Genomic DNA, 22968 nt, shown 5'->3' with positions numbered 1-22968 from the left:
TGGATGGAGTAAGTGAAGGATTTGCAGTAGTTCAGGCAGGTGTTGCAATGGGAAGCCTCCTGGGTGTCTCTGGTAAATTTACGCCTTATGGATTTCAAAATGTTGAGTTTGATTGGAACATGTTTCATGCTTCTATTTCCTGCTCCTTCTCCTTTTGTAACAAACCACTTAGAGTCTGTGCTACAATACTTTCCAGACAAACCTCTGAAATCTAAAGGATCTGCAAATAATTCTCTTATCATCAGAGAGGATGTTCTCTCCCTGGTTGCAACACCTGGCAGTGGTGAGTTGTAAGGCGCAGCTGAAATTCAGCTTAGTCAACAGAGAAGTGATATTGAGGTCACAAGGGGAAGCTTTCACCCTTCCACAGCAGGACATTCAGGTCCTGTGAGTCTTAATCTGTGTGGAAATTTCAGCCATGACTAAATCCAGTCTTGGCTGCCTGGCTGGCTTTGCCCAAAAGGATCTCATTAAAATCTTTGCAGATGTCAGAATTCACCTGGAGTGACCAAACCAGGACCTTCCCTCCTAGTACATAATGTTTGATGAAGTAGCTGTTTATCAGCACTCACTCCCAACTGGGTTCATTTTGGAGATAAATTGTCTAAATTGTGCAGGAAGCATTTTTTTGTTTTAGCTTGAAAGGGTCTCTAGCCATAGGACAACAGGGAATGGATTTAAGCTGAGGGAGAGTAGGTTTAGAGTGGATTTTAGGATGAAGTTCTTCAGTATGAGGGTGGTGAGAGTCTGGAATGGATTGCCCAGAGAGGTTGTGGATGCCTCCTCCCTGGGAGTGTTCAAGGCCAGGTTGGATGAGGTCTTGAGCAGCTGAATCTAGTTGAGAGTCATCCCTGCCCATGGTGGGGAAGTTGCAGTAGATGCTCTCTGAGGCCTCTTGCAACCTGAGCCATTCTATGATTCCATAATAAGGAGGTTGATTATAGAAACACTCCTGCTTCAGTGTCCTCTTGGTACTTCATTCCACCAAGTACAAATGCACTCTGGTATTTTTGCTTCTTTTATTGCAGTTACTTTGGAAGTTGCTGTATGATTGGTTGGTCAGCTACTAAGTCTGTAAGATTTGAAGGGGGAAAAGCTGGTGCCTGTACACTAGGTGTGATTATTTTTGGAGCCCCAGTTACCAGTAAATATAATTTCTTTTCCAGAGTAAGCCTGAATTTTCTTGCAATGGGTCAATGCATTTTAATTTAAGCATCACTTGTAAGCCATTACTTTATGATTTTGCTGCAGATGTAAGTCCTTAGTGGCAAAAGCAGTTGATTGACATCTTCCTTAGCTTTGTGGTCATGAGGATGTATTCATTGCAGGGAAGTGAGAAGTGATTGTGTGCCAGAATGCTTGCTGGGCTTGGATATGAGAACAGTTTCATCAGGCTGAAGCAGAGAGAAAAAGCTGAGATACCTGGGGAAGACTGAGAGGGGATTTAATAAATGTTTATAAATATCTGAGGGGTGGGGGTCAAGAGTGTGGGGACAGGCTCTGCTCAGCTGCACCCTGTGATAGGAGAAGGGATAATGGATAGAAACTCCAGCACAGGAGGTTCCACCTCAACATGAGGAGGAACTTCACTGTGAGGGTCACAGAGCACTGGAACAGGCTGCTCAGAGAGGTTGTGGAGTCTCCTTCTCTGGAGACTTTCAAGACCCATCTGGAGGCATTCCTGTGTGACCTGTGCCAGATTCTGTGGTCCTGCTTTGGCAGGAGGGTTGGACTGGATCTCTGGAGGTCCCTTCCAACCCCTAACATCCAGTGATCCTGTGACCTCTGATTTTAGTCACTTCAGTTTCTCCTTGCCTTCCCCAATACCTGCACTTGTTCATCTTTTTCCTGGCGCCTCCCTCCGTGAGCGTGCACGTATGGCATATGCAAAACAATAGCTGGAAGCTGCGAAGGGAGCTGAGGGAATCTCATCTGGGAAGGAAGGCAGAAGGCGAAGGCTGAGGAGCGCCCTGCAATGTGTCCTGAATTCCCCTAGGTGTCACGGTCTGACTCCTCTGCGCCTCACTCCGCACAGGCAGATCGCGGCTCAATTCATGTGCCTCCAAAATAAATAGCTGCATTGCTTGAGGAAATATTAATTTTTGAGAAGAAAAAAAGGTCTTGGACATGACAATGCAAAAACATAATTAAAAGGTTGTGCCCTCAAACCATAAAATGCACCTCCCCCCCATAGCGTCTGATGGGTTCAAAAAGAATTGAGAATGTTTGCTTTGGCTTTTTGCACAGCCTTCCATTTGGAAGAGGTTATGAATGTGAGGCTTGTAGTGAACAGGTTTGCAAGATGCTTTGCTGGGTTTTTATTTCTTTCTTACTTTTTTTCTCATTGCAAGACCCCACAGGCATCTGCCCACCTCTTCTTTCTTTGCTGCCTCTTTCTACCCCCCATGCTGACACTTGACCAGCATCCCAGCTCTGTGGCAAACAGTAAATGACATTTTCCTTGGCAAGCACAAGGACCAGACTCATGACTTGCCTTCCCACAGCCTTCTGTCTCCCTCATCTTTTTAAGCGTCATGTGTCCTGAGCTTGCTGGCCTCAGGGTGCCGAGATGTGGGAGGGGGAATGCCACCTTCCTGTGGTGTGTTTTGTCTCTGGGTCATTCTGTACTTGTTCCTTTCTTTGGTTCTGCCTCTCAATAACACTGCCTTGGAAGGGTTAAAGAGGAAAGGTGGGACTGGGTTAGCCTAGGATTAGTGTTCTTGTCCAGCACTGGTGATGCCTCTGTCTGCAAGCTGCGAGAAGCTTGATTTACACCCATTTGCATCCTTTGTTCCCTGAGTTGTCTTTCTTTTATGTGGAAAACAGCCCAGGCTCCTCCCCTTTCTTGCCTCTTCTGTTCAAACAGAAATAAAGCAGTATATCAATTTATTGGCTTAACTTATTTCTCCAAGAAATCTCTTCTGATGGGGAATGCAATTCATTCTGAAAAGGTTAAGACTCAAAACCACCTCTGAGTGCAAAACACTGAAATATCAGGCTTTAGACAGACTAAAGGAGAAGAATATTCCTTAGGATTTGGAAGGGCTTATCTTGTGATGTTTTGCACATCTCTCAGGACATGAACATTTCCTCCTGTTACCTGCTGCTGTTTGGCTGCTAGCAGGGAGGATGACTTTGGTGGAAGTGCTCTTGGTCATGTGAAGCAGCAGTGTCCCTTTGCCTTGGGCAGCCTCCACCTTCATCTGGGCTTTTCCCTCTTCCCTTCTTCTTCTTGAGCTGGAAAGTGAGGATGGAAGCAGCTCATGCTATGAAGTAGTTGTCTTGTTTGGCCATTATCCAGGGTGTGTCACTCTTTGTCCCTGATTTATGAATTCCCAGGACTATTGTGTAGGCAACAAGGAGGGGCTGTGAAGGGAGATGGATGTTACTCAAGGAGGTGCTCCTGCAGAGCTGACAGGACAATGCAAACTGTGCCTTATGTGAGACTTATTCAAGTACTTACAGTCTTCTTGGATCTTGCTCTAGGAAGAGAAGGAAACAATAGAAATACCTTTTAAACTGCTGACTTTAAAGCACCAGCTTCAGTGCAGGTGGCTTTCTCTAACACATCATTTCCACCTAATGTGTCTTTATCTTATTTCTGGGATTGTGTACCAGTGCCCTTATGTTCTTTCCAAAGGGAGACACAGCTGACCCTGCAGCAATGGTGCTCAAGAGTTGTGGTGCTGTCATGCTGTGGGCTTTAGAAAATGGAGGGTCTTGGATTTTGGTCCATGAGAGCTCTTCAGGACAGCTCCTGGGACATGAATAACTCCATGAAAGCAGGACATTTTGCAAGATGTCAAGTGAAATGATTTAGTTGGTCCTACTGATCTTAAAAGAAACCAATCTTGTTTTTGGCATCTGACTAGCTGAAGAGAAAGGTGCTCCCTTCCAAGCTCATAATGCCATCCAAAGTGCAATCCTTTCCATGACAAGGATTATGGTTTGCTCAGGTGTGGGAAGAAAACTTCTCTGAGTGCTGATGACACTTTTGGTGTACCAGCAAGCAGGGGACAGGCTGGTTTGAAATACATAATTTTCATGTTCATGTGAAAAATCTGATGGTCAAATAAGATCAATATAATCTTGTGAGACAATACAGCAAAATGTTCTGCAGTGCCTAGCTGTGGGGTGGGAGTGACTAGAAATGTGGAACTTGCAGAACTTGTTTTGTCAGCACCACCCTGGTTAGAAAGATTTCAAAACTTCTGTTCTGCTCTGTTTTTGACTGGCAGTGAAGCCTTCTCATCTGGTTTCAAAAAACCTTGGATGTTTCATCAAAGAGCTCAACAGGGAGGTGGTTGGATCCCCATTCCTGAATCCCCATTCCTGGAGGTGTTTAAAAGATGCAGAGATGCTGTGCTGAGGGATATGATTTAGTGCCAGACTCCCTGGAGTTAGATAATGGTTGGACTGGCTGATTTTAAAGGTCTTTTTCCAACCAAAACAATTCTATGCTTCTATTCTATATGGGAAACAGAAATATAGGGGGGGGGGGGAAACTATTAAACTGTCTTGCTATAAGCTGTTGTATTTAATGTCAGCACTTCTGTGTAAGGAAGGAAATATTTCCTGTGAAACACCAAGAAGGCTTTCTAGGGATGTCAGAGGAAGGAGGGGCAATGCATGGTGCATCGTGGGAGATGTAGTTTAATCTGAGAGGCCAAGCCAAACACGAGTTTAACATTCTCAAGAGATGTCAAAACACCACTCCAAATGAAAGCTTTTCAGGATTTAACCTGAAAAAATTGTGCTCTGTAGGGATGCTAATCGATTTGTCAAGCCACTGGAACATTCCATTACAAAAATGTATGCTTGTAGGGAAAAATGGAGGAAAACTTTTTCTCTCCTCCTCTGCCTCCTCTGCCTCCTCTGCCTCCTCTGCCTCCTCTGCCTCCTCTGCCTCCTCTCCTCCTCTCCTCCTCCCTCCTCTCCTCCTCTCCTCCTCCCTCCTCTCCTCCTCTCCTCCCTCCTCTCCTCCTCCTTCTGGATGGCAGCCTTGTGAACCCAGCCCAAGAAAGTCCAAACAGGTCCCCTCTGATTCATTCATTCATCCATCACCTGTAAAGAAGAACTGCAGCTCTGGGACAGCTGGACAGTCTGTAGGTGATTCACAAATTAGAGGAGAATCCAGCTTTATCTCTACCATAGCTGTTTCAGCTTTGGCACCAGGTCTTGCTCAGTAAAACAAAGAAATGACTGAACTGTACACTGATTCCATTGGCATCCACCTTTTAGAGAGTTCAGTTGTGCCTCTGAAATATTGAAGTGGAGCCTGCTCCTCTGGTTTAAGTACACACATTGGGAATGAAGCTGTAATGTGAGAGGATAACATTTTTACACAGTCATTTGCCTGGCTCTAGCTCTCAGTATCTTTTAAAGGTATTTTACAAATAAAGAGATCTAGTGTATCACACCCTACAATTGTCCATTTGGGACGTGTAACGCAAACCTTAATGGAAGTTCATGAGGATTTAGTGTGCAGAAGTTATTTTTAATCTGCAGTATCTTATCTGGTTTTAATTTTTTTTTTTTTTTTTGCAAATTACAAAATGCAGGCAGGCTGTCTGATGTACTAATTCTTTGCCAAATTTAATTTGTTGCCAAATTAAAGACATTTTTCAGTTACATTGTCACAAAAAAAAAAAAAAGCGCACCTGAAACCATTAAATTTTGTTCTATTTTTAGCTTTAAAACCTTCAGAATGTTGCCAATAGTTGTTGGTTTGGTGTTTTGCTTGTTTGTTTGCTTTTTTTCCCCCCAAAATTTCAAGAAAGTGATTTATCTCCAAGGACAAAAGCTACCACAATAAGTCTATCTCTTTTCTCCAGCCTGAAGCATTTATCATCATCTTGAATTGAAACCCCCCGTGTAAGAGGGTGCTCTGATGAATGGGGGCTGGGTGCCAGAATTCCCTCTTTGATTATTGGACCCAGCTGAAACAGGAGCAAGTTGTTACACAACCCAGCAGCTGCTGGGCTGAACATGGTCTGTTGGTGGGAAGAAGGCTCCTACTGTAGGTCCTGAGAGGTAAACCCCTGAGGAGGAGCATGGCCGCCCCTCTCCTCAAGATGGGCAGGACAACCTGTTCTGTTGTTGCAGCTTCAATGTTTTCCTTGGTTGTAGTTGGAAGAGGAATAAAACTCGGTCCAGGTCGTGCAGGGAGGTGATGGTGAATGCACATTAAAGGTTTGGTGCTGTGGTGAGCAAGACTGAATGCAGGTGGGCACCAAAGAGAACCTGTGAGAGCACACGGGAAAACAAAAGCACTGCAGAAAAGAGGAGCACAGGTGGTGGCCAGTGGGACCTGTCCTAATGATGGCTCTTGTCTGATTTTATAATATGAAAGAGTGATGATGGAAAAAGTCTTGTGTGCCTGGTGCCTGTGTTTCAGGCAAGGCTGTGGTGCCAGACCTGAGCTTCTTCCTTGCATCTCTAAAAAAGTGAAAAAACCCAAGACCCCAAACTGGCAGCAGCCACCTAGGTTGTTGTCAACTGGTGAGCCCTGGAGCAGCAGGTGACTTCTGCAGGTACTGATGCACCTTGTGGAACAGCAGAGTCTGGCTTTAGAAAGGAGGAAGTTGCACAGCTGTACAGATAGCTGGAGTGGAGCTGTCTGGTACTTCAGATCATACAACATAAAGACTGACCTCAGGCTGCTGTGGTTATACTGCTCCATCACATGCTCTTCCTCAGCCTGACCCTTGTTCAAAGAAAAGAGAATTTGTTTGGAAAGCTTGAGTCATATTTTTCCCTTTCTCCTCCTTGCGTAGCAGACTGTTTGCAATACTTGGGAGAGAACAAAGACAAGGGAAAGAACCGACTGTTAAAAATGAACACATTCTCATGGTGCAGCTTGGCAGTGGAGACATTGGGACATCTCTGATTGTGCCTTCCTCTGACTTGTTCAAGATGGAGGGACATGAAAAGGGACATTTGGCTCTTGGGGTAAGCATAGCCTGATGCTCTGGAGAGAAAATAATAATGAGCACGCAGCTGTCTGTCAGGAGAGCCATTCCTGTGTGAGAAAGCAATAGAGGCTCATGGCAGGTCATGTCAGCATCTGCTGTCCTACACTGGTGTAGAGAAGAAGTTGATCCTCACTTTAGAATGAGTGCACATGTACATGCTCTGGATCAGGGAGCACTTTCTGCTCCGCTGGTGGAAAAGACACGTCCTGGGGAGTCCTGACCATGAGGGCAGGCAGACACATCCACTCTACAGTCACGTCCAAATTCTTCTCTCTTTAGATGCTTAAAAGCAGTTTAGTACAATTCCTCCAGCAGGGTCACTCAGTCCTGAACTTGGCTTTGGCCAGGATTCTCCACACAGCCACAGTCTTTGAACTCCTCAGGAGAGACAGCACCATGGTTGCTTGCCCACCCGGTTTTGGTGGGGAAAGGAAAATCTTTGCAGAAGCTGTGGCGAATGTGTAGCATTTAAGGTTTTTCACTTCATGTTTCTTTCAAAGCAGGCAGAGGAAGTGCTTAATTATTTGGAGCCTTCTTTTGGCAGGTTCTTCCAGTGCTAGGCTGTTTAACCCATCAGCCCGTCATGCTTGAAGACTTTAGAGCTCACTTAACGTTTTTGATTACACCTGAGATGGTTCACAGAAGTTGTTTTGACAGGGCCTAATTTTCTTTTACCAAGCTGCCTGATTTTCTTTCTTTCTTTTTTTTTTCTTTCCTAATGAAGAGTTTAAACCCTAGTGAAAACAATTTTTCAACATCTCCAAGCCTGCTGTTATTCTGAACAGGGTGTGTGTTTGCTCTGCCTGGTGTGTTTGAATGGTCTATCTGATGGGGTTTGGGAACCTGGTTGCAAGTGATGTCACCTCTGCACAAAGAAGGGGAGATGCAGAGTAGTGTTGTACCAGTCCTAGTCTTATTCAAGTAAATCCCAGAATAACTGGAGTAACAATGTATAATCAGCAACCTGTTGAGTGCATTAAGTCCTATTATTTTCTGCTGAATTTGCTCCAACTCGGGGAAGAGCACCGTGTGGGGTTTTGGCAGTAGCTTGTCTGAAAAGTGGAAGAAGTGAAGCTGTGCTTGCAGGGAGAAAGGGATGGGAAACAGTTTCAGGACCTCAGGTTTTGTAATCACAGTATAGCAGAGGCTGGAAGGGACCTCAAGAGATCATCAGGTCCAACCCCCCTGCCAGAGCAGGATCACTTAGGGGAGTCTGCACAGGAATGCATCCAGGTGGGTTTGGAAAGTCTCCAGAGAAGGAAACTCCACAACCCCCCTGGGCAGCCTGTTCCAGTGCTCTGTCACCCTCACTGTAAAGAAGTTTCTCCTCATGTTGAGGTGAAATCTTCTGTGTTCAAATCTGAACCCATTGTCTTATCACTGAACCACCAAAAAGAGCCCAAGTAATTCATGTCTTTAAGAGACAGCAGGCTTGGGGAAGAAACACCTATGCTTGTTTGAAAGCAACAAGCTTTTGTAAGTTTGCTATTCTGATGTTTTTGATCTAATCTCCTGCTGAAGTTAAAGGTGAAATGGAGGTTGCAACCAAATAGCCTTGATAAATCCACTGTCCAGTCTGCAGCTGTCTGTAATTGTGGGGCTCTTCTTCAGCCTTTTCTAAACCTCATGAGCTGAAGCTGTATTATTGAGGTGGTCTGGAGATGTTGCTTTTAGCATCACTTAAGAATGACAGAGATTCATTGTGGTTGCCTCTTTTTTTTTTTTTTTTTTTTTAATGCTCATGAATCATAATTTAGAGAGTTTTGTGATACTGTGGGTTAAAAAAGTGCAAGATTGCTTAGCTGTGTTGTTATAGGGCACAAGGCTTGTTTTGAAAAGCTGTAACACATGACCCTGCTGAACATTTAGGTGCATTCAGCAAGGCACATACCCAATCCTGCTGGTTTTTATGAATAGAAGGGTCACTTGCCACAGCACACACAACTGTTACCTTCCTGAGACACAGATTTAGACAGCTTTCAAACCCCCTTTCAGGGTTTGGTGTCTGCTATGTACATAAGATGAAGAGCCAGATTACAAAAAAATTCCCTGGTGGATATCTTTCCAGGGGATCTTGGCAGGAGCTGCTGCTCTCACCTATGCTGTTTCCGATATCACTTGCATCCCTTGCCACAGCCTGTCAAAACAGGTGTATTTATAGGCCTTGAGGGACTGAAACAAGAAATCAAACATTTGTAGAGCATCTCCCATCCAAGTTCCCAAGGACTGAGGCTCAAAGGATTTTTGGTATGTTTCCAGGGATTACTTAGCTGTGCTGGGTATTTCTGTGTTCTCTCTAGCAATCTCCTGCTGCTGTGCTAGCTCTTGGAATTAGAGGGAAAAAAAAAAATAATTCCTGCCTTTAAAGGAGGAAACCACCAACAGAATGCTGGCTGGCTTCAGCAAAACTCACACAGATATTTAAATCCACATCAGAGACAAGTGGGATGAGGTCTCACTGAACAGCCTGAATTAAGGTAAATTAAGCAGCAGTGCACGAGTGTGATTAATTAGAGTTGCTTTGCTTCAAGAGGAAAGGCACCTGCCCTCTGCTGAGACAGTTTTGCATGCTGTCTCGGCAGTAATTAAGCTCTAGGGTGCTAGAGGCTGCCTGCTCCTTGTAATGGCCTGGAATAGTCAATGGGGTTGAGCTGTGGAAGAGGAAGTATCTCACTAATTGTGCAATCCTCCTGGCAGGGAGGTTTGGCAGGACTTCCTCAGGGTGAACCTAGGCTGGGTGTGCCCTTTGCAGAGTGTGATGCACGGCTCCGGGTGCCTGAGGCTGCACCAAATAATCGTTTTCAGCAGTGTGAGGGAACTTGAATGCATCATCTTTTGGGGCTAGCATGACAATAGTGGCTTTGTAAGAGATTTATGTTTACTGTCACAGCATCCCCCTTGTCCAAAAATTTCCAGCAGTGATGGTGATGAGTGATAAGGAGATAAAGGGAGTTCATGGGTGTAGTCCTAGGACAGACTATAAGAGATTTCTTCAAAGGTGAAGTGCGCAGGAAAGGAATCTTTTCCCTTTAGTTTTAAAGAGATTAATGACATTTCTGGGAGGGAGTATTCAGCTGGATTGCTATGTGAAGAAGGTGTCTTTCTTGGCATCATCCCAGGTGAAAACAGTGGACCATAATAATGGCATTTCAATCCATAGTTTGTCCAGACATAGAATCATAGAATTGTTAGGGTTAGAAGGGACCTCAGGTTGCTCAGAGCCACATCCAGCCTGGCCTTAAAAACTTCCAGGGATGGGGCTTCTACCACCTCCCTGGGCAACCTGTGCCAGTGTCTCACCACCCTCATGGGGAAGAGTTTCTTTCTAACATCCAATCTGAATCTACCCATTTCTATTTTTGTTCCATTCCCCCTAGTCCTATCATTACCTGACACCCTAAGAAGTCCCTCACCAGTGTTCAACACACAGGTTGCTAAGGGCCAGCAGATGGTAATCCATAGATGAAAGAAACAGAAATGCAGATTTGCATTGTTTATGAAATAGCAGTGACAACACAAAAAACTCAATCTTTGGAGACATTATTTCCACCAACTTGTATTTTCAAGAAAAGCTGCGTGAACAACTCTTTTATGGCTGTGAAGAGGGGATAGTTCTCTCCTTCCCTTCTTCACATGAAGTGGCCAGCTTGCAACCTTGCTGGCATGTGCTGCAAGAAAAAAGTGACCAAAACTTTTCTGCTGGCTACAAGGCTTTCCACCCTTTTGAAATGTTCTGTTGACCAGGAGTGATTATTTTTTTCTTTGTGTCTGTAACCAAGAGCAGCAAAAATTTCAAGTGAGAGAAGTTCTGGTTGTAGGTGAGAGAAATGGAAGGTGCTTTCCTGGGGGAATGTGTGCTCTTCCACAAAATATGGTAGCATGGAGACTGGGAGGTTGCCCAGAGCTTGTGTTCAGTGCCAACTGCAGCGCAACTGCAAAACTTTTTCATTTGGCAGTACCAAGACTTCATGTCCTTCCCCATCCACCTCTCTTTCAAACTCTCAGCCATGTCGTCTTGTACTTTTGTCCAGCAGCTGCTTTTTTTTTCCCTAAATCTTTTCCAAATTCCAGGCCTTTCAGTTAAGCATGTGTAACCTGTAAAGAATGACAAAGATACTTCTGGAGAGTTTGCTTCTGCCAAGGGGGATGGTGGTCTTTATATCCTGGGAAGGAAGGAGATTTTATCTTCCTTATTTGTTCACTTTGGCAGGCAGCTTTGTTATTTGAACAAACCTTGAACAATGAATTTGACTACAAAAGATTCTTTTTTTTTTCCATATGCTCTTTCTTCTGCATTTGTCCTTGCAGGCTGCAAGCAGGAAGAGAGCTCTCTTGCAAAGTGGGTTTGCAGTAGAAGCAAGAACATTGATTTGCACTCTGTAGCAGGCTGACAGTCTTGTCTTTTTACATTGTTGGAAATATCAGCAGTTCAGGGAATATTCACTGTATCAGCAGCCTCTAATGAGGTTGTTTGGACTCTGTTCTCTGAGCTGGAGTAAAAGCCTTTGAAACATGTTGACCACAATTTGACTGAAAAGAGGGGAAGGGTTTTTAACAGTGAGCTTTAAGTAAACTGCATCTTTTTGAATTTCCTGGGCAGCTGCCTTTCTGCCTTTGATGTGCCATGCCTGGTGGTGCTGTTAATGAAATGCATAATTATGTGTTATGTAATAAAACAGAGCTAACATGAAGGTGCCTAATAGATTATAATGATGTGGAGGCCTGAGAAACTCAGGACCACGGGGGTTGTTGAAAAGTGCCTCCGGTGACAAAGAAGATGTTTAAAGAGGTTTGAATAACTGTGCTAATAACTTAATTGTGGCCTCTGTGTGTGTGTGTGTAAATGACATTTTTCAAGATTTTGTATATACAGAGAGAATATTGAAGCAAAAAAAAAAAAAAAATAGGTGCAATTTACTGGGCTGCTGATGTATGAAGTGTCAGCGCCGAGTGCTTCCAGGGCTTATTAGAGCTGTTGGCTTTACACAGACGGGTGCCCTAGGCAAAGGCATTTTTGGCACAGCCTGCTGCACCTTAGGATCAAAAGAGGGGTGTGTGTGTGTGTGTGTAATCTGGCAATATGCACAGAGCATAAATTGCATCCTAAAGAGCAGCCCCTAAAATGCAGGCTTGGAATGACTATCAATAAATGAAACATCACATTTAATGGTTGAAGAGCTGTAGGCATTTGATGGCTGGCCCCAGCTTCCCCACTTCCTGTCTCTGCTCTTGTCAACCTTTATCTCTCCCTCTGTAATACTTTTGGTATAATTTGTTCCTTTCTTAGATTCTTTAGGAGCCAGTTTGAAGAGGTAGGAAATTGTAGTGAGGTGAGGATTGGACTCTTTTCCCTAGGTGCAAGTGATAGAAGATGAAATGGCCTCAAGTTGCACCAGGGGAGGTTTAGTTTGGGTATTAAAAGAAACTTCTTCCCTGAAAGGGTTCTCAAATCCTGGAACAACCTGCCCAGGGAGGTGGTTGAATTCCCATGCTTAGAGGTATTTAAAAGATGCAGAGATCTGGTGTTGAGGGACATGATTTTGCACCAGTCTTGGTAGAGTTAGAGAATGGTTGGACTTGTTGATCTTCAAGGGCTTTTCCAACCAAAACAATTCTATGATTCTATGATCTTTTTTTTTAAGAGGTGGCTGCATAACATTCCAGCCTTGGACCACGTGGACTCTTAGAGGTGCTAGGCTGTGGCTGGGCTTGTTTGATTGCTATTCTGGGCTTATGAGAGCCTGTCTGCTGGGAGGAGTACTCATGGGTGAATTTACAACCTGCTCGTTACTTGGTGTGAATTCCCTGGGTGGATGCTTCCAGTACCTACTAAGAGTGCTTTTGTGCAGGTTAGCTTGAAGAGTGCTTTTGCCTGAATTAGGTCAGCTGCTTTCTGAAGACGAAGTATGTTGGTTTCCCTTGCTGAGCACCAAGAGCACCAGCAGAGGCAGTTAGTGCAGGGTAGCTAATACACAGTAAATTCACACCCACGCTCACCACATGCTGACTTCCTCCTGCAGCCAAGTCCTGGGGCTCTGCTCTTTGTCTCTTGCAGCGGGGAGCAGATGGCCCTCCTTTAACCAGGGGATACTAGGAAAGCCTTATGAAGAGCACATATCTGTGTGTCTGTAGGTTTGTGTGTGTCCATATGTTTCTATGAGATGACTTGAATCTGTCACAGTTCTTGGATTAATCTGTGCTGCCTTGATTTTTATCAGGATGCTCTAAGGAGAACTTTACTGCTGCATTGCCATCATCCTTGGCATTAATGGGCTTAAGTTTTTAGCTACAGGCTTTGGGCAAGTTTGGGTGAATTCTTCCTTTTTCCTTGGTGCTAAGAGCAACATACTCTTCCTTTTTCTTATCTTTGGTGTATGAATCTTTCATTGCAATTCCCTTCCCCAGCATTTCTTATTTGATCTCTGGAGTTTATTCTTGTATTTGATATGCTTTTATAGCTAATTAATGTTCTACCACAACTTGAGAACCCCCAGTTAGAAGGAAATAAGGTTATCTCTAGCTCTCTAAATACCTGGCTATGAAAGCAAGTCAATTTTTTAATTAAATTTTTGCTTTAGGCTGAGCTTCATAAATAATTTGATCTATAATTAGTGTACAGCTTTACATTATCTTAAGATGACATAGTTGGTTAAATTTTCATACAAAGTTTTCTAGAGATTTTTAGAAATTATTTTATCTGCTTTTAATGCTCATGCTTCACATATAGCCCTGATTTCTGATTCATGTGCAGATTTGCATTTTTTTTTGTTGTTGCTCTAGCATTGCCTATATCCAAGAAAATTCTGTATCACAAAAATTGCCTCTCCGGTTTCCATCTGCAGTGAGAGCTGAGGACAGCTCTATCAGCTCTGTTTTAGCCAAAGTTTAAATTTACTTCCATACAAAAGATATTGCTCAAAATGCTTTTAGCATGTCTCTCTTTAATGACCTCAGCCATAGTAGCCTGCCAAAGATAAACAGCACTTCTGCTCTGCAGGCGTGAACTCTTGGAGGAAGCGAAGCCCACGCTGCACCCAGAGGCACTTGCTCTGAGTGTTCCATGTGCTGTTGTAGAGGAGTCCTCCCCCCCCAGATCCCAGCACTCAGGAGGGCTGCAGGGCTGGGGTAAATCAGCCCAAGCCTTGGTGTTTCTCAACAGCAGATGTAAAATGTTGCTGAATGTTTGCGACAATAAAGGCTAAAGGGCCAGGCCAGTCTGACAGTTCCCACCACAGGATGGGAGGGCAGGAGGAAATGGGATGAAAGACAAGTGTGGAGAGCCTGGAAAGCCAGGCTCTGGTTGTTGCTGTTCTGGAGATAGTCTTTATAGGTTAAAGAATTCAGCTGAGTGTATTATTTAGAGTTTGAGTTTCAAGTTTTTTAAAATTCAGAGTGCTTTTTATAGATTTATTTTTTCCTTCACTGTTTTTGCATTAATTTTTAATGATAGTTTTTATTCCAGAAGAGTTCCCCATAGCAAGATACTTTTAAAAGAACCCTAAAAGGAATCCACAAGAAAGGAGTCTCCATCTGTGTGAATGAGTTGTGGCAGATATGATGAAGCAATTCTTAAAATCCCACAGTTGCTGTTTCCCTTTCAACTGACATGTTCCTGGTGTTTTAAAATAAAACAGTTGAATGCTAGGTTTAAAGAGACATTCAAAGAATGCTGTGGTGGTGTTAGAAATCCCTGGCTATGTCTAAGCAGAAAGGACAGTTTCATGACCCTGTTATACACAGCTGACCATGCCATCTGAGTCCCTTGCTGGCCAATGCTGTAAATCATCCTGGGTGTTATCTTTCCAGTCCCAGAAGGAGGGTGAAAGTCTAAGCCTGGATAAAGTCTAAGCCTGGATAAATTTGCTATCAGGCAGAAATGTGTTTATTGGCATTCTCTGAATGTAGGTTCTTGGAGTACTTAACAATCTCCAGCTAATGAGGTCTATTAAATGACAATGTGCTGCAATTCACTTTGACTGAATTGGAAAGAAGTTTCTGGGCAAAAGCCTCTTAATGTTATGAGGAAAGCTTGCATATGTAATCCCAGGATAATTGCCAATGAATATCCTTTTATAATAAGATGCAGTGGTAGGGGAAATCGTGGGAGTGAAAGGAGATAGTAGTTTTTACTGAAAAGCCTTGAGGTAGTGTAAAGAATTTCTGTGCAGTTATCTTCACCATGAAAAGTGTTTTATTGTGAGCTGGGCATAAGCAGTAGTAAGTGCACCCACATTACTCTTTGTGCACAAGGATTCACTCCCAATCCTTTGTTCAACAGCAGCTGTAGTGATGTGCTTTAAGTCACTGCCATCACGTTTGCAGTAGTAGGTGAAGTGAGCTCCATCTACCTTTGTGCTGCCATGAGCTAACAGCACTCTTATGGTGGCTGTGTCCAAGCACAGAGGCAGAACCTAACAGCTGAATGGGGACAGAGCATTAAAACACTCCACACACTTGGCCACTCCTCTGACTATGCCCTTACTGCACAGGGAGAAAGGGCAAGCATGCTTAGGGAAGAGGTTTTAGGTGAGATACAATACTTTGTCCATACATTTCTCTATGATCAGCCCTGCAGTGCCACATTGACAGATGGGGATGATTTGGGACAGGGATGCCTGCACCATATCTTGTACTGCCAAACATTGTTCAGTGTGGTAACTGTCATGTTCCTGCTGCTTGATCTCCTGAGCTGGACTTCTGTTGAAAGCTTCTTGTTTCCTTTTCTGGCATCCTTCAAGAGAGTTTGCAGAAGGAGCTTGTTCTGTCAGGAAGCAGCAGTATGGGAAAACAATTTTATATCTCCTGAGCTCAGCAAGAATGAAAAAATACTTGGGTTTGTTTGCATTTTTTAGTATTTGTCACAGTGCCAGGCTATTTAAAGCAATCTGGCTATTCCATCTCTACTTACCCTCCTCTGATACTTCAAAATTATCACAAGCCACCTGAAATATGGGAATCAGATGTGAGTTCTCCTGTAAGCACAGTGCTTCAAGCTGATAGGAACGGGAGGGGGAGCTGTCACTGCATCAGCCAAGGCTCTCTGCTGGAAGTTTTGATTGATTACCTGTCCCTGGGAAAGGGGAGGGAAGCACCCTTCCATGTCTAGCATCCTGTTCCCTCCTGAAAGAATTAGGTACAACCATTGCCATCATCTCCAGGTATGTGAAAAAATGGAAAGTCCTTTGCTCTGTGTTCTCCATTGATGTCCAGTCCTTGCTGGCTGTCCTGGTTGCCATCACTGTGCAGTTCCCTGCTGAAGCTGAAATGTATTCCCTACTTGGATGTGGAACCTTTTGTTCACCACAGGAGAAAATGCTGAGGTCTCATCTGTTGCCAATCTCTAAGTTTTCTGTGTTATGTTCTGCACAGAGACTGTGCAGAACTGTGTGGGTTCCCTAAAACCTGGAGCTTGGAGGAGGGACAAAGGAGTAAATGGAGACCCTGATCCTGAACGATGTCCCCACGGTGTGATGTGCTGTACAAACAGGACAAGAGAATCTCCTCAGGTTTATGTTAGGATCTGAATTACCACTGCCACCAGAGTGCTGAGGACAGTAAGTGCTGTTCAAACACTTGTGACTCTTAGAATCATAGAATCATAGAATCAGTCAGGGTTGGAAGGGACCACAAGGATCATCTAGTTCCAACCCCCCTGCCATGGGCAGGGACACCTCACACTACATCAGGCTGGCCAGAGCCTCACCCAGCCTGGCCTTAAACACCTTCTTCTTTCTTGTGAGCAGGTGCCACAGAGCAGAGTTAAAACAAGAGAATATGTGGAGTCCCTTATGATAGGGGTTGCCTTACCTGACCTCTAGATGCTGGGTCTGGGCTTCCTGTGTGTTTGGTACTCCAAAATGTACATTTTCAGGCAGTGATTCCTGCCATTCAAGGATAGCCATTTAAGACAGGTGGGATGAATTGTCTTCTGGAAGACAATCTGTGGATTAAATGAGTAGCTTTGAAAAACGTTGCTGCATTTATGTTTAATTTTCTATTAATCCAGCCTGTCCTGTGTATAGTCCAGGGTGTGGAACAGTATCCAAAACTTCAGTCTGTTCATGGGTATTTGTAACCAGTGATGAGAACTATTTTCTCTCCTAGATGCCGGGTCTACATTTACCTGTAGATGGTGAGAACTCTGTATTAGTATCTTCTATAAAATAATTAGTAGAAATGTTGATTCTTTAAGATATTCTCAAGGAATGAATTAGGTAATGTGGGGAAGAAATAGAAGGGAAAAAATGGATTCACTCATTTACCATAGAAAGACTTTTTGTTTTCCTTAAGGCATACTTGGGTAATGCATATCCACAGCCAAAGTTATTTGCAGGACACTTTAGCTGTCATCTCTCTCAGTATTGAGGTCTACTACTAGACAATCTCTTAGTTTCAAATCACCCTTTAGAAGAATAAAATATTGGCAACTCATTCTGTCCACACTTTATAACTTTCTTTCAAATGTAGCCATATCTGAAAGATTGTAACAAGCACATTGAATGCTGGGTGTAATCTAACTGTATGTGACATGAGAGGAAAAAGAGCCAGCAATGTGGTAGGAGGAAATAAAAACAGTCTATGACATTATGGATGACTTCTATATGTACCATGGCAGATAAAACAGAGGGGAAGAAGCCATAAAGCTTCCCATGGTATTCCAGTTAGTTGACAAGTCCATGGAAAGAATTATAGCAGCTTTCCTGGTTCAGAGTGAGGTTCTAGTCACTTGAAAGACATATACACACACACATATATATATATGCATGTATTTAAAACTTAATTTCCTTCCCACTCCTTTCCTTTTCCTCTCCAGGAACATTAAAGGAAGTTTCTGGATGACTTGGTCACAGAATACACTGATACTCTGCAGCAAAATACATAGTTTGACAGAATGTTAAGGGGTTGGAAGGGACCTCGAAAGATCATCCAGTCCAACCCCCCTGCAGGATCACCTCTACCAGATCACACAGGAAAGCATCCAGGTGGGTTTTGAATATTTTGAATAGTGGGAGACAGTGTCACGACCTGGTAAAGATTTTATAGACAGACATTTCACAGGCTGCCAATTTTTTAGTCTAAATCCTCTTACCCATAGTGTGAATATACTGATATGCATCTGAACTGGCAGATGCAGTTGCTAAGCTGCTCTCCATCATACCTGAAAAGTCTTGGCAATCAGGTGAAGCCCCCAGTGACTGGAAAGAAGGAAACATCACGTTTATTTTCAAAGAGGACCTTGGAACTGGCAACCAGACACCTTTGTGCCAGGTAAGATCACGCAGCGGATCCTGTGGAGGCATTTGCAAGACAGGGAGGTGATCTGAGGCAGCCAATATAGCTTCACAAGGGGCAGATCATGCCTGATGGTCTAGTGGCCTTCTACAACAGAGTGACTGCATCAGTGGACAAGGGAAGAGCTAAGGATGCCATCTTCTTGGTCTTCTGCAAGGCCTTTCTGTGGTCCTGCTCTGGCAGGGGGGGTTAGACTCGATGATCTCCAGAGGTGTCTTCCAACCCCTAACATCCTGTGATCCTGTGGCTCATTTCTGAGGCTCTCCAGTATACTTCTTGGTTACTCTCTTACCTTGTTGTCCCCTCAAATGAAGCTTCTCCATTCAGCCACCTTACAGCTCCAGAATTTGGACCGATTCCTACTTTTGTCTTATAGCTTAGGCATCCCAAACCCTGAATGCTGACTCAAGGGAACTCTAGATTTATAATCTGCCTCTTAAAATAAAAAAATGTTGTAATTGAAACAAATTATGAAGTCTTATGCTGTCTTTGTAAGAATTCCAAAGCCAAGATCTTATTACTTTACCTAGCATGAGAAATGCACCAATTAAGACAGTAAAAAAAACAACCCAAACTCTAGTCTCTGTACATGTTTCCTTATCTCTGTTTCCTCATCACTTGTGAGCATCCTTGAAACTTGAGTCAAAACCCTGTAGAAAGGTGCCTGGCCATGACTTTTCTCTACATGTGTTTTCCCTGTGGACCATGATTTCTCATCTGTTTTATCTCTGACTGGTTCTGCAGCTAATGAGATGCTGTGGGAACCTGCCTATCTACTCCTCTAGTCTTTCTTTTATCTCAGAGTGACCACACAGCATTTGTGAGGCTCTGCTGGTTTTAAGTTCCACTTTGAGAGTATTTTTATCTTCAAATGCCTACAGCCAGATGTCATTTTGCACAGGCTTTCCTCTGCCTCTGGTTGTGTTAGCTTGGCTGTGTGTTTGCACCCATGTCATTGATGCCCTGGGCAACTGTCAGTGAAGAAAGTAGATGTGTGGCAGGTTCTGCATCCCCTTTGTTCAGTGGTAATTATTCTATAAGGTCACAAAAGATATAAACTCTGTGTTGCTGGGTTCCCTAAATCCTAGAAGGGATGGAGGTCAGCTGAGTAGAAACTGGTAGCCAGCATGTGTTTATAAACAGGTGATAAATTGTGTTTGTGTTGCAGAGTGAAAGATTGGGATAGTTAACAGCTTGCATAAATGCCACAGAAATTGGGATCCTTCTTCAGATGAAACTGAAAAGTCTGTGGGAAACAGTGCCTGGCTTGGAAAATGAGAAACTCATGAGCACACCTTTTTAGCTCCTTGACACTCATACTGTTAGAAAGAAAGTGAGGATCTTCTCTTTCCCTTTTCTCCATCAGTGTCAGGGGTGAAAGGACCTTCTGTATACTGACATTGGTTGACTCTTACAGGGCTGGATAACATCCTCATGCAGAAGATGTGTTAGACACTGAACTGAGAAAACAAAATAACCTTTACATCAACAAGGTCAGGGTGGCATGAAGGTCCAGATCCACAAAAGAATTTAACTCCTAACTGCTGCAGAAGCCAGAGGGTACATTAAGCAGCTAAAGTCTGTACATGCTCACTGTGAAGACATCTCTGTAAATACTGCTAAAGATGAAACTGTTGTAAGTGAGACCTCAGTGATATTTCACAACCTGATCTGTGTTTAGGCACTGGCACCTCTGGATGTTTTTCTTCCTATGTAGCAGAGAGGCTTGAGATTTGTTTTTGTAGTGTTTGTTGGTTTTTTTGGAACCTTCCTGATCACCCTGCTTATTGCATTCTGTGCCCTGGGTGCTAAAGCTGTGAGCACAGCTGTATCTAGTGGAGGGCTGCTACAGTGCACTGTGATTTCCAGCTACATTGCACACCACTGTAAACACCCCCCTTATAAAATCTGGTTCACTGGAACACTCAAAGCTGCTGGCTGCCAGGGAATGTTCTTTAATGAGGGTAAGGAGTACTTGAACACATCTACAACTTGGCAACCCTTCCTGCTTTTTATAAGCTACTATACACTTCAGAGAGAAAATATCTTAGAGGCTACTTTTTAATGGGACAAGTTTACTTAAGAGCTGAGTGGAGCTGGTGCCAGTAGTTCTGTTTTGTTCTAGCTTAATATTAGCCTTGTCAAAGTTCTTACGGTGTCTCCTGGGTGTTTCTGTATTACATACCACATAAAGTTGGTTTCAGGAGCCAAGAATTTTGGCTGGAATATATATTATAGTGGTCTCATTATATTTTTTTTAAAAGTGTATCAGAGGTGGCCCTATATTAAAGATCCATGGAGCAAGGCTGATTTCCCCCCCCATCCCCCCCCACCCCCCGTTCTAGTTTTGCCTTAGCCCACACCGCAGGCATTGGATCCAAAATTTAAGCTAACCCAAGTTTGAGGGATATTTGAGATCCAAGGTCCTGGTCTGGCCTGTTATAAAATTTGGGATAATTAGCAAGCTTTTTAGATGAGGCTTTGGATTTGGAAAATCACTGGACCTGGGGGCAGGAGAGTGCATTTGGTTTGGGTCTGGACTGGCAGCTAGTACAGCAGAAGATTCCTCACCCATCTTGCTGACACCAGCGTTCAAAGACAGCTCTCCAAGATGCACATGGTGCATCCTGTCTGCCTCTTTGAGAAGCTGGTGTGTTTCGTGGCTGCTTGGCCCTTTCATCCTGGGAGGCATCATTAGGGGTGGACTTGGCAATGTTTTCACATCAGAGGGCATCCAGCCCATCTTTTGTAGAGTGTTTGCGGTGGAAGCTGGATCCTGTTCTGGCTGCACAAAGGAAAAAGGGAGCTGCTGTAACAAGGCAATGCTTTGTCTGGGGAGAACCCTGGCTGCTACAGAAGAGATGCAGGGAAGGTGTTGAGATGTGGGTGAGGTTTATTAAAATTACATTTGGGCTTTCAGGTGCCTCTGTGTCAGGCTTAAGCAAACATAGGAAAGAACTTTTTTTTTTTTTAGTGCCTTTTGTTGCCTATTCTCCTGTGCTGGTTTTGAGTTACCTGAGAAACAGATGCCCTCATTACCTGAGAAGTAACTGTATGAGCCATAGACAACAGTATTGAGCCCCTAGCAAGAATACTATGGCAGAACCAGATGTTGCTTTATGTGCATGGAGGAGGAGCAGCAGCATGGCCTTGCCCTGTTCTTGGTGTGGGGCTGGTGGTGCCATGTGGGATGGGCAAAGGACATACTGTGTCCCTGCTGCACCAGCTCCTGCAGATCTCTGTGGGAAGGTCCAGCCTTGTCTCCTTTTCAACCTACTTGGTTACAGAAGGGAAAACAGTGCCCATATACCTCATGTGGCTTTCAGTGTCTGTTGTGTTTGCCAATTGAAAGGCTTTGTGTAAAGGCAAAACTTCTGTGGACCCTAGAAGGTGATTTTTTTGCTCTAATTTTGACTGTTTAATGAAGTTGCTACCTAAAGGTACTACACGAATCAAAATGAATCAAAAGATGCCCAAAGTTCTGGTTGCATTACTGTTTATTTTTAGAGTGGAGTCTGAAAAAACAAAACAAATTACTCTTCCCATGCTACAACAAATACCAACAGATATAACCTGTCCTCCAAACTAAAATAAACCTTTCCCATCCTTAGTCATTCCCTTTCTTAAAATGTCTAGGGTGAGAGCTGGAGCTGGTGCTGGGCCCTCAAGGTTGGGAGCTACAGGCTTACCCAGAGCAGTGGATGAGGAGCAAGTGTGGAGCAGGGTGGAAGGAGGAGGGCTCATCAAGACCTGGGCAGCAGCACCCTTCTTTGATAGAAAGGGCTGGAGGGTGACTAATAGGTCACTGCTGACCTGCTGTACTTGGAAGTGTATTGGTGGTTACTACAGTGCTCATAACCAGGTATATACAAGGGAAGCATGAATACAGAAAAATATAATGACTTTAATGTTTACACAAGGCTTGTATATTTGCACAAGTACTTTTCCATGAGTCCAAAATGTTTCACACTGGAATGTTTTCAGGCTCTAAGGAATTACATTTTTCTGATACATCTGAAAACTGCAGGCTCAGCTTCTCTATCACCTTGTTCTTTCCATGAACAATTAAAGCTGAATTCCTCCCTGCCCCTGAATATGCAAAATGTAAATGGCAAGTTCTGCCAAGATAATATACTGATTCTGGTCACACTGTGCTAAGAAGAAAACACTTTGAATTTACAAGTGAATGTTGTAGTGTAAATTATCAGATAGATGGAGCTCTGTGAGCTGCTTTCATTGTAATGCAGAGGCAGTGACAAAAATAGCTTTTCTGTAGTGAGATTTTTAAGAGACAAACTCAAAAGAAGTTTGAAAGGCTGGTTTGGTACAGTTGGTCAAAATCATAAGGAGAAAGCTTGGAAGCATGAGCAAGCAGATCAGATCAAGTGAGTTCTGAAGCAGCTGTCCTCTTCCTCTGGTTCCTGTCACAGGGCACTTCCCTTACCTGTGCAAAGCAAGATCCCTGTTAGTGTGAATGGGACTGTCATGGGGTTGGCACGCCTGCTGCAAGTGTTGGACATGCTGTGACAATGGGCAGGGCCTTCATATGAGCTTCTGCTTCTTGCTGTAAGGTCAGTCATGAATCAGATGTAAGATCCATAGGAGTGTAACACAGATCCCTTCAGCTGATGGAGAAGTCTCTCCACAGATGTCTTACTTGCTGCTGCAGCCTGCCTGATGTTGAGGGAGGGATAAGAAACCC

General features: G+C 43.8%; 1 pseudogene; it reads left to right on the top strand.

The window, feature by feature from the left end:
- The window catches only part of LOC128977179 (chloride channel protein D-like), a 71576-nt pseudogene that overhangs the window by 21695 nt on the left and 26913 nt on the right, over nt 1-22968 (top strand).

This window comes from Indicator indicator, chromosome 31, assembly GCF_027791375.1.
Source record: "Indicator indicator isolate 239-I01 chromosome 31, UM_Iind_1.1, whole genome shotgun sequence".
Taxonomy (NCBI): domain Eukaryota; kingdom Metazoa; phylum Chordata; class Aves; order Piciformes; family Indicatoridae; genus Indicator; species Indicator indicator.
The sequence above is the reverse complement of the archived record's forward strand: the minus strand, read 5'-3'. Positions and strand labels throughout refer to the sequence as shown.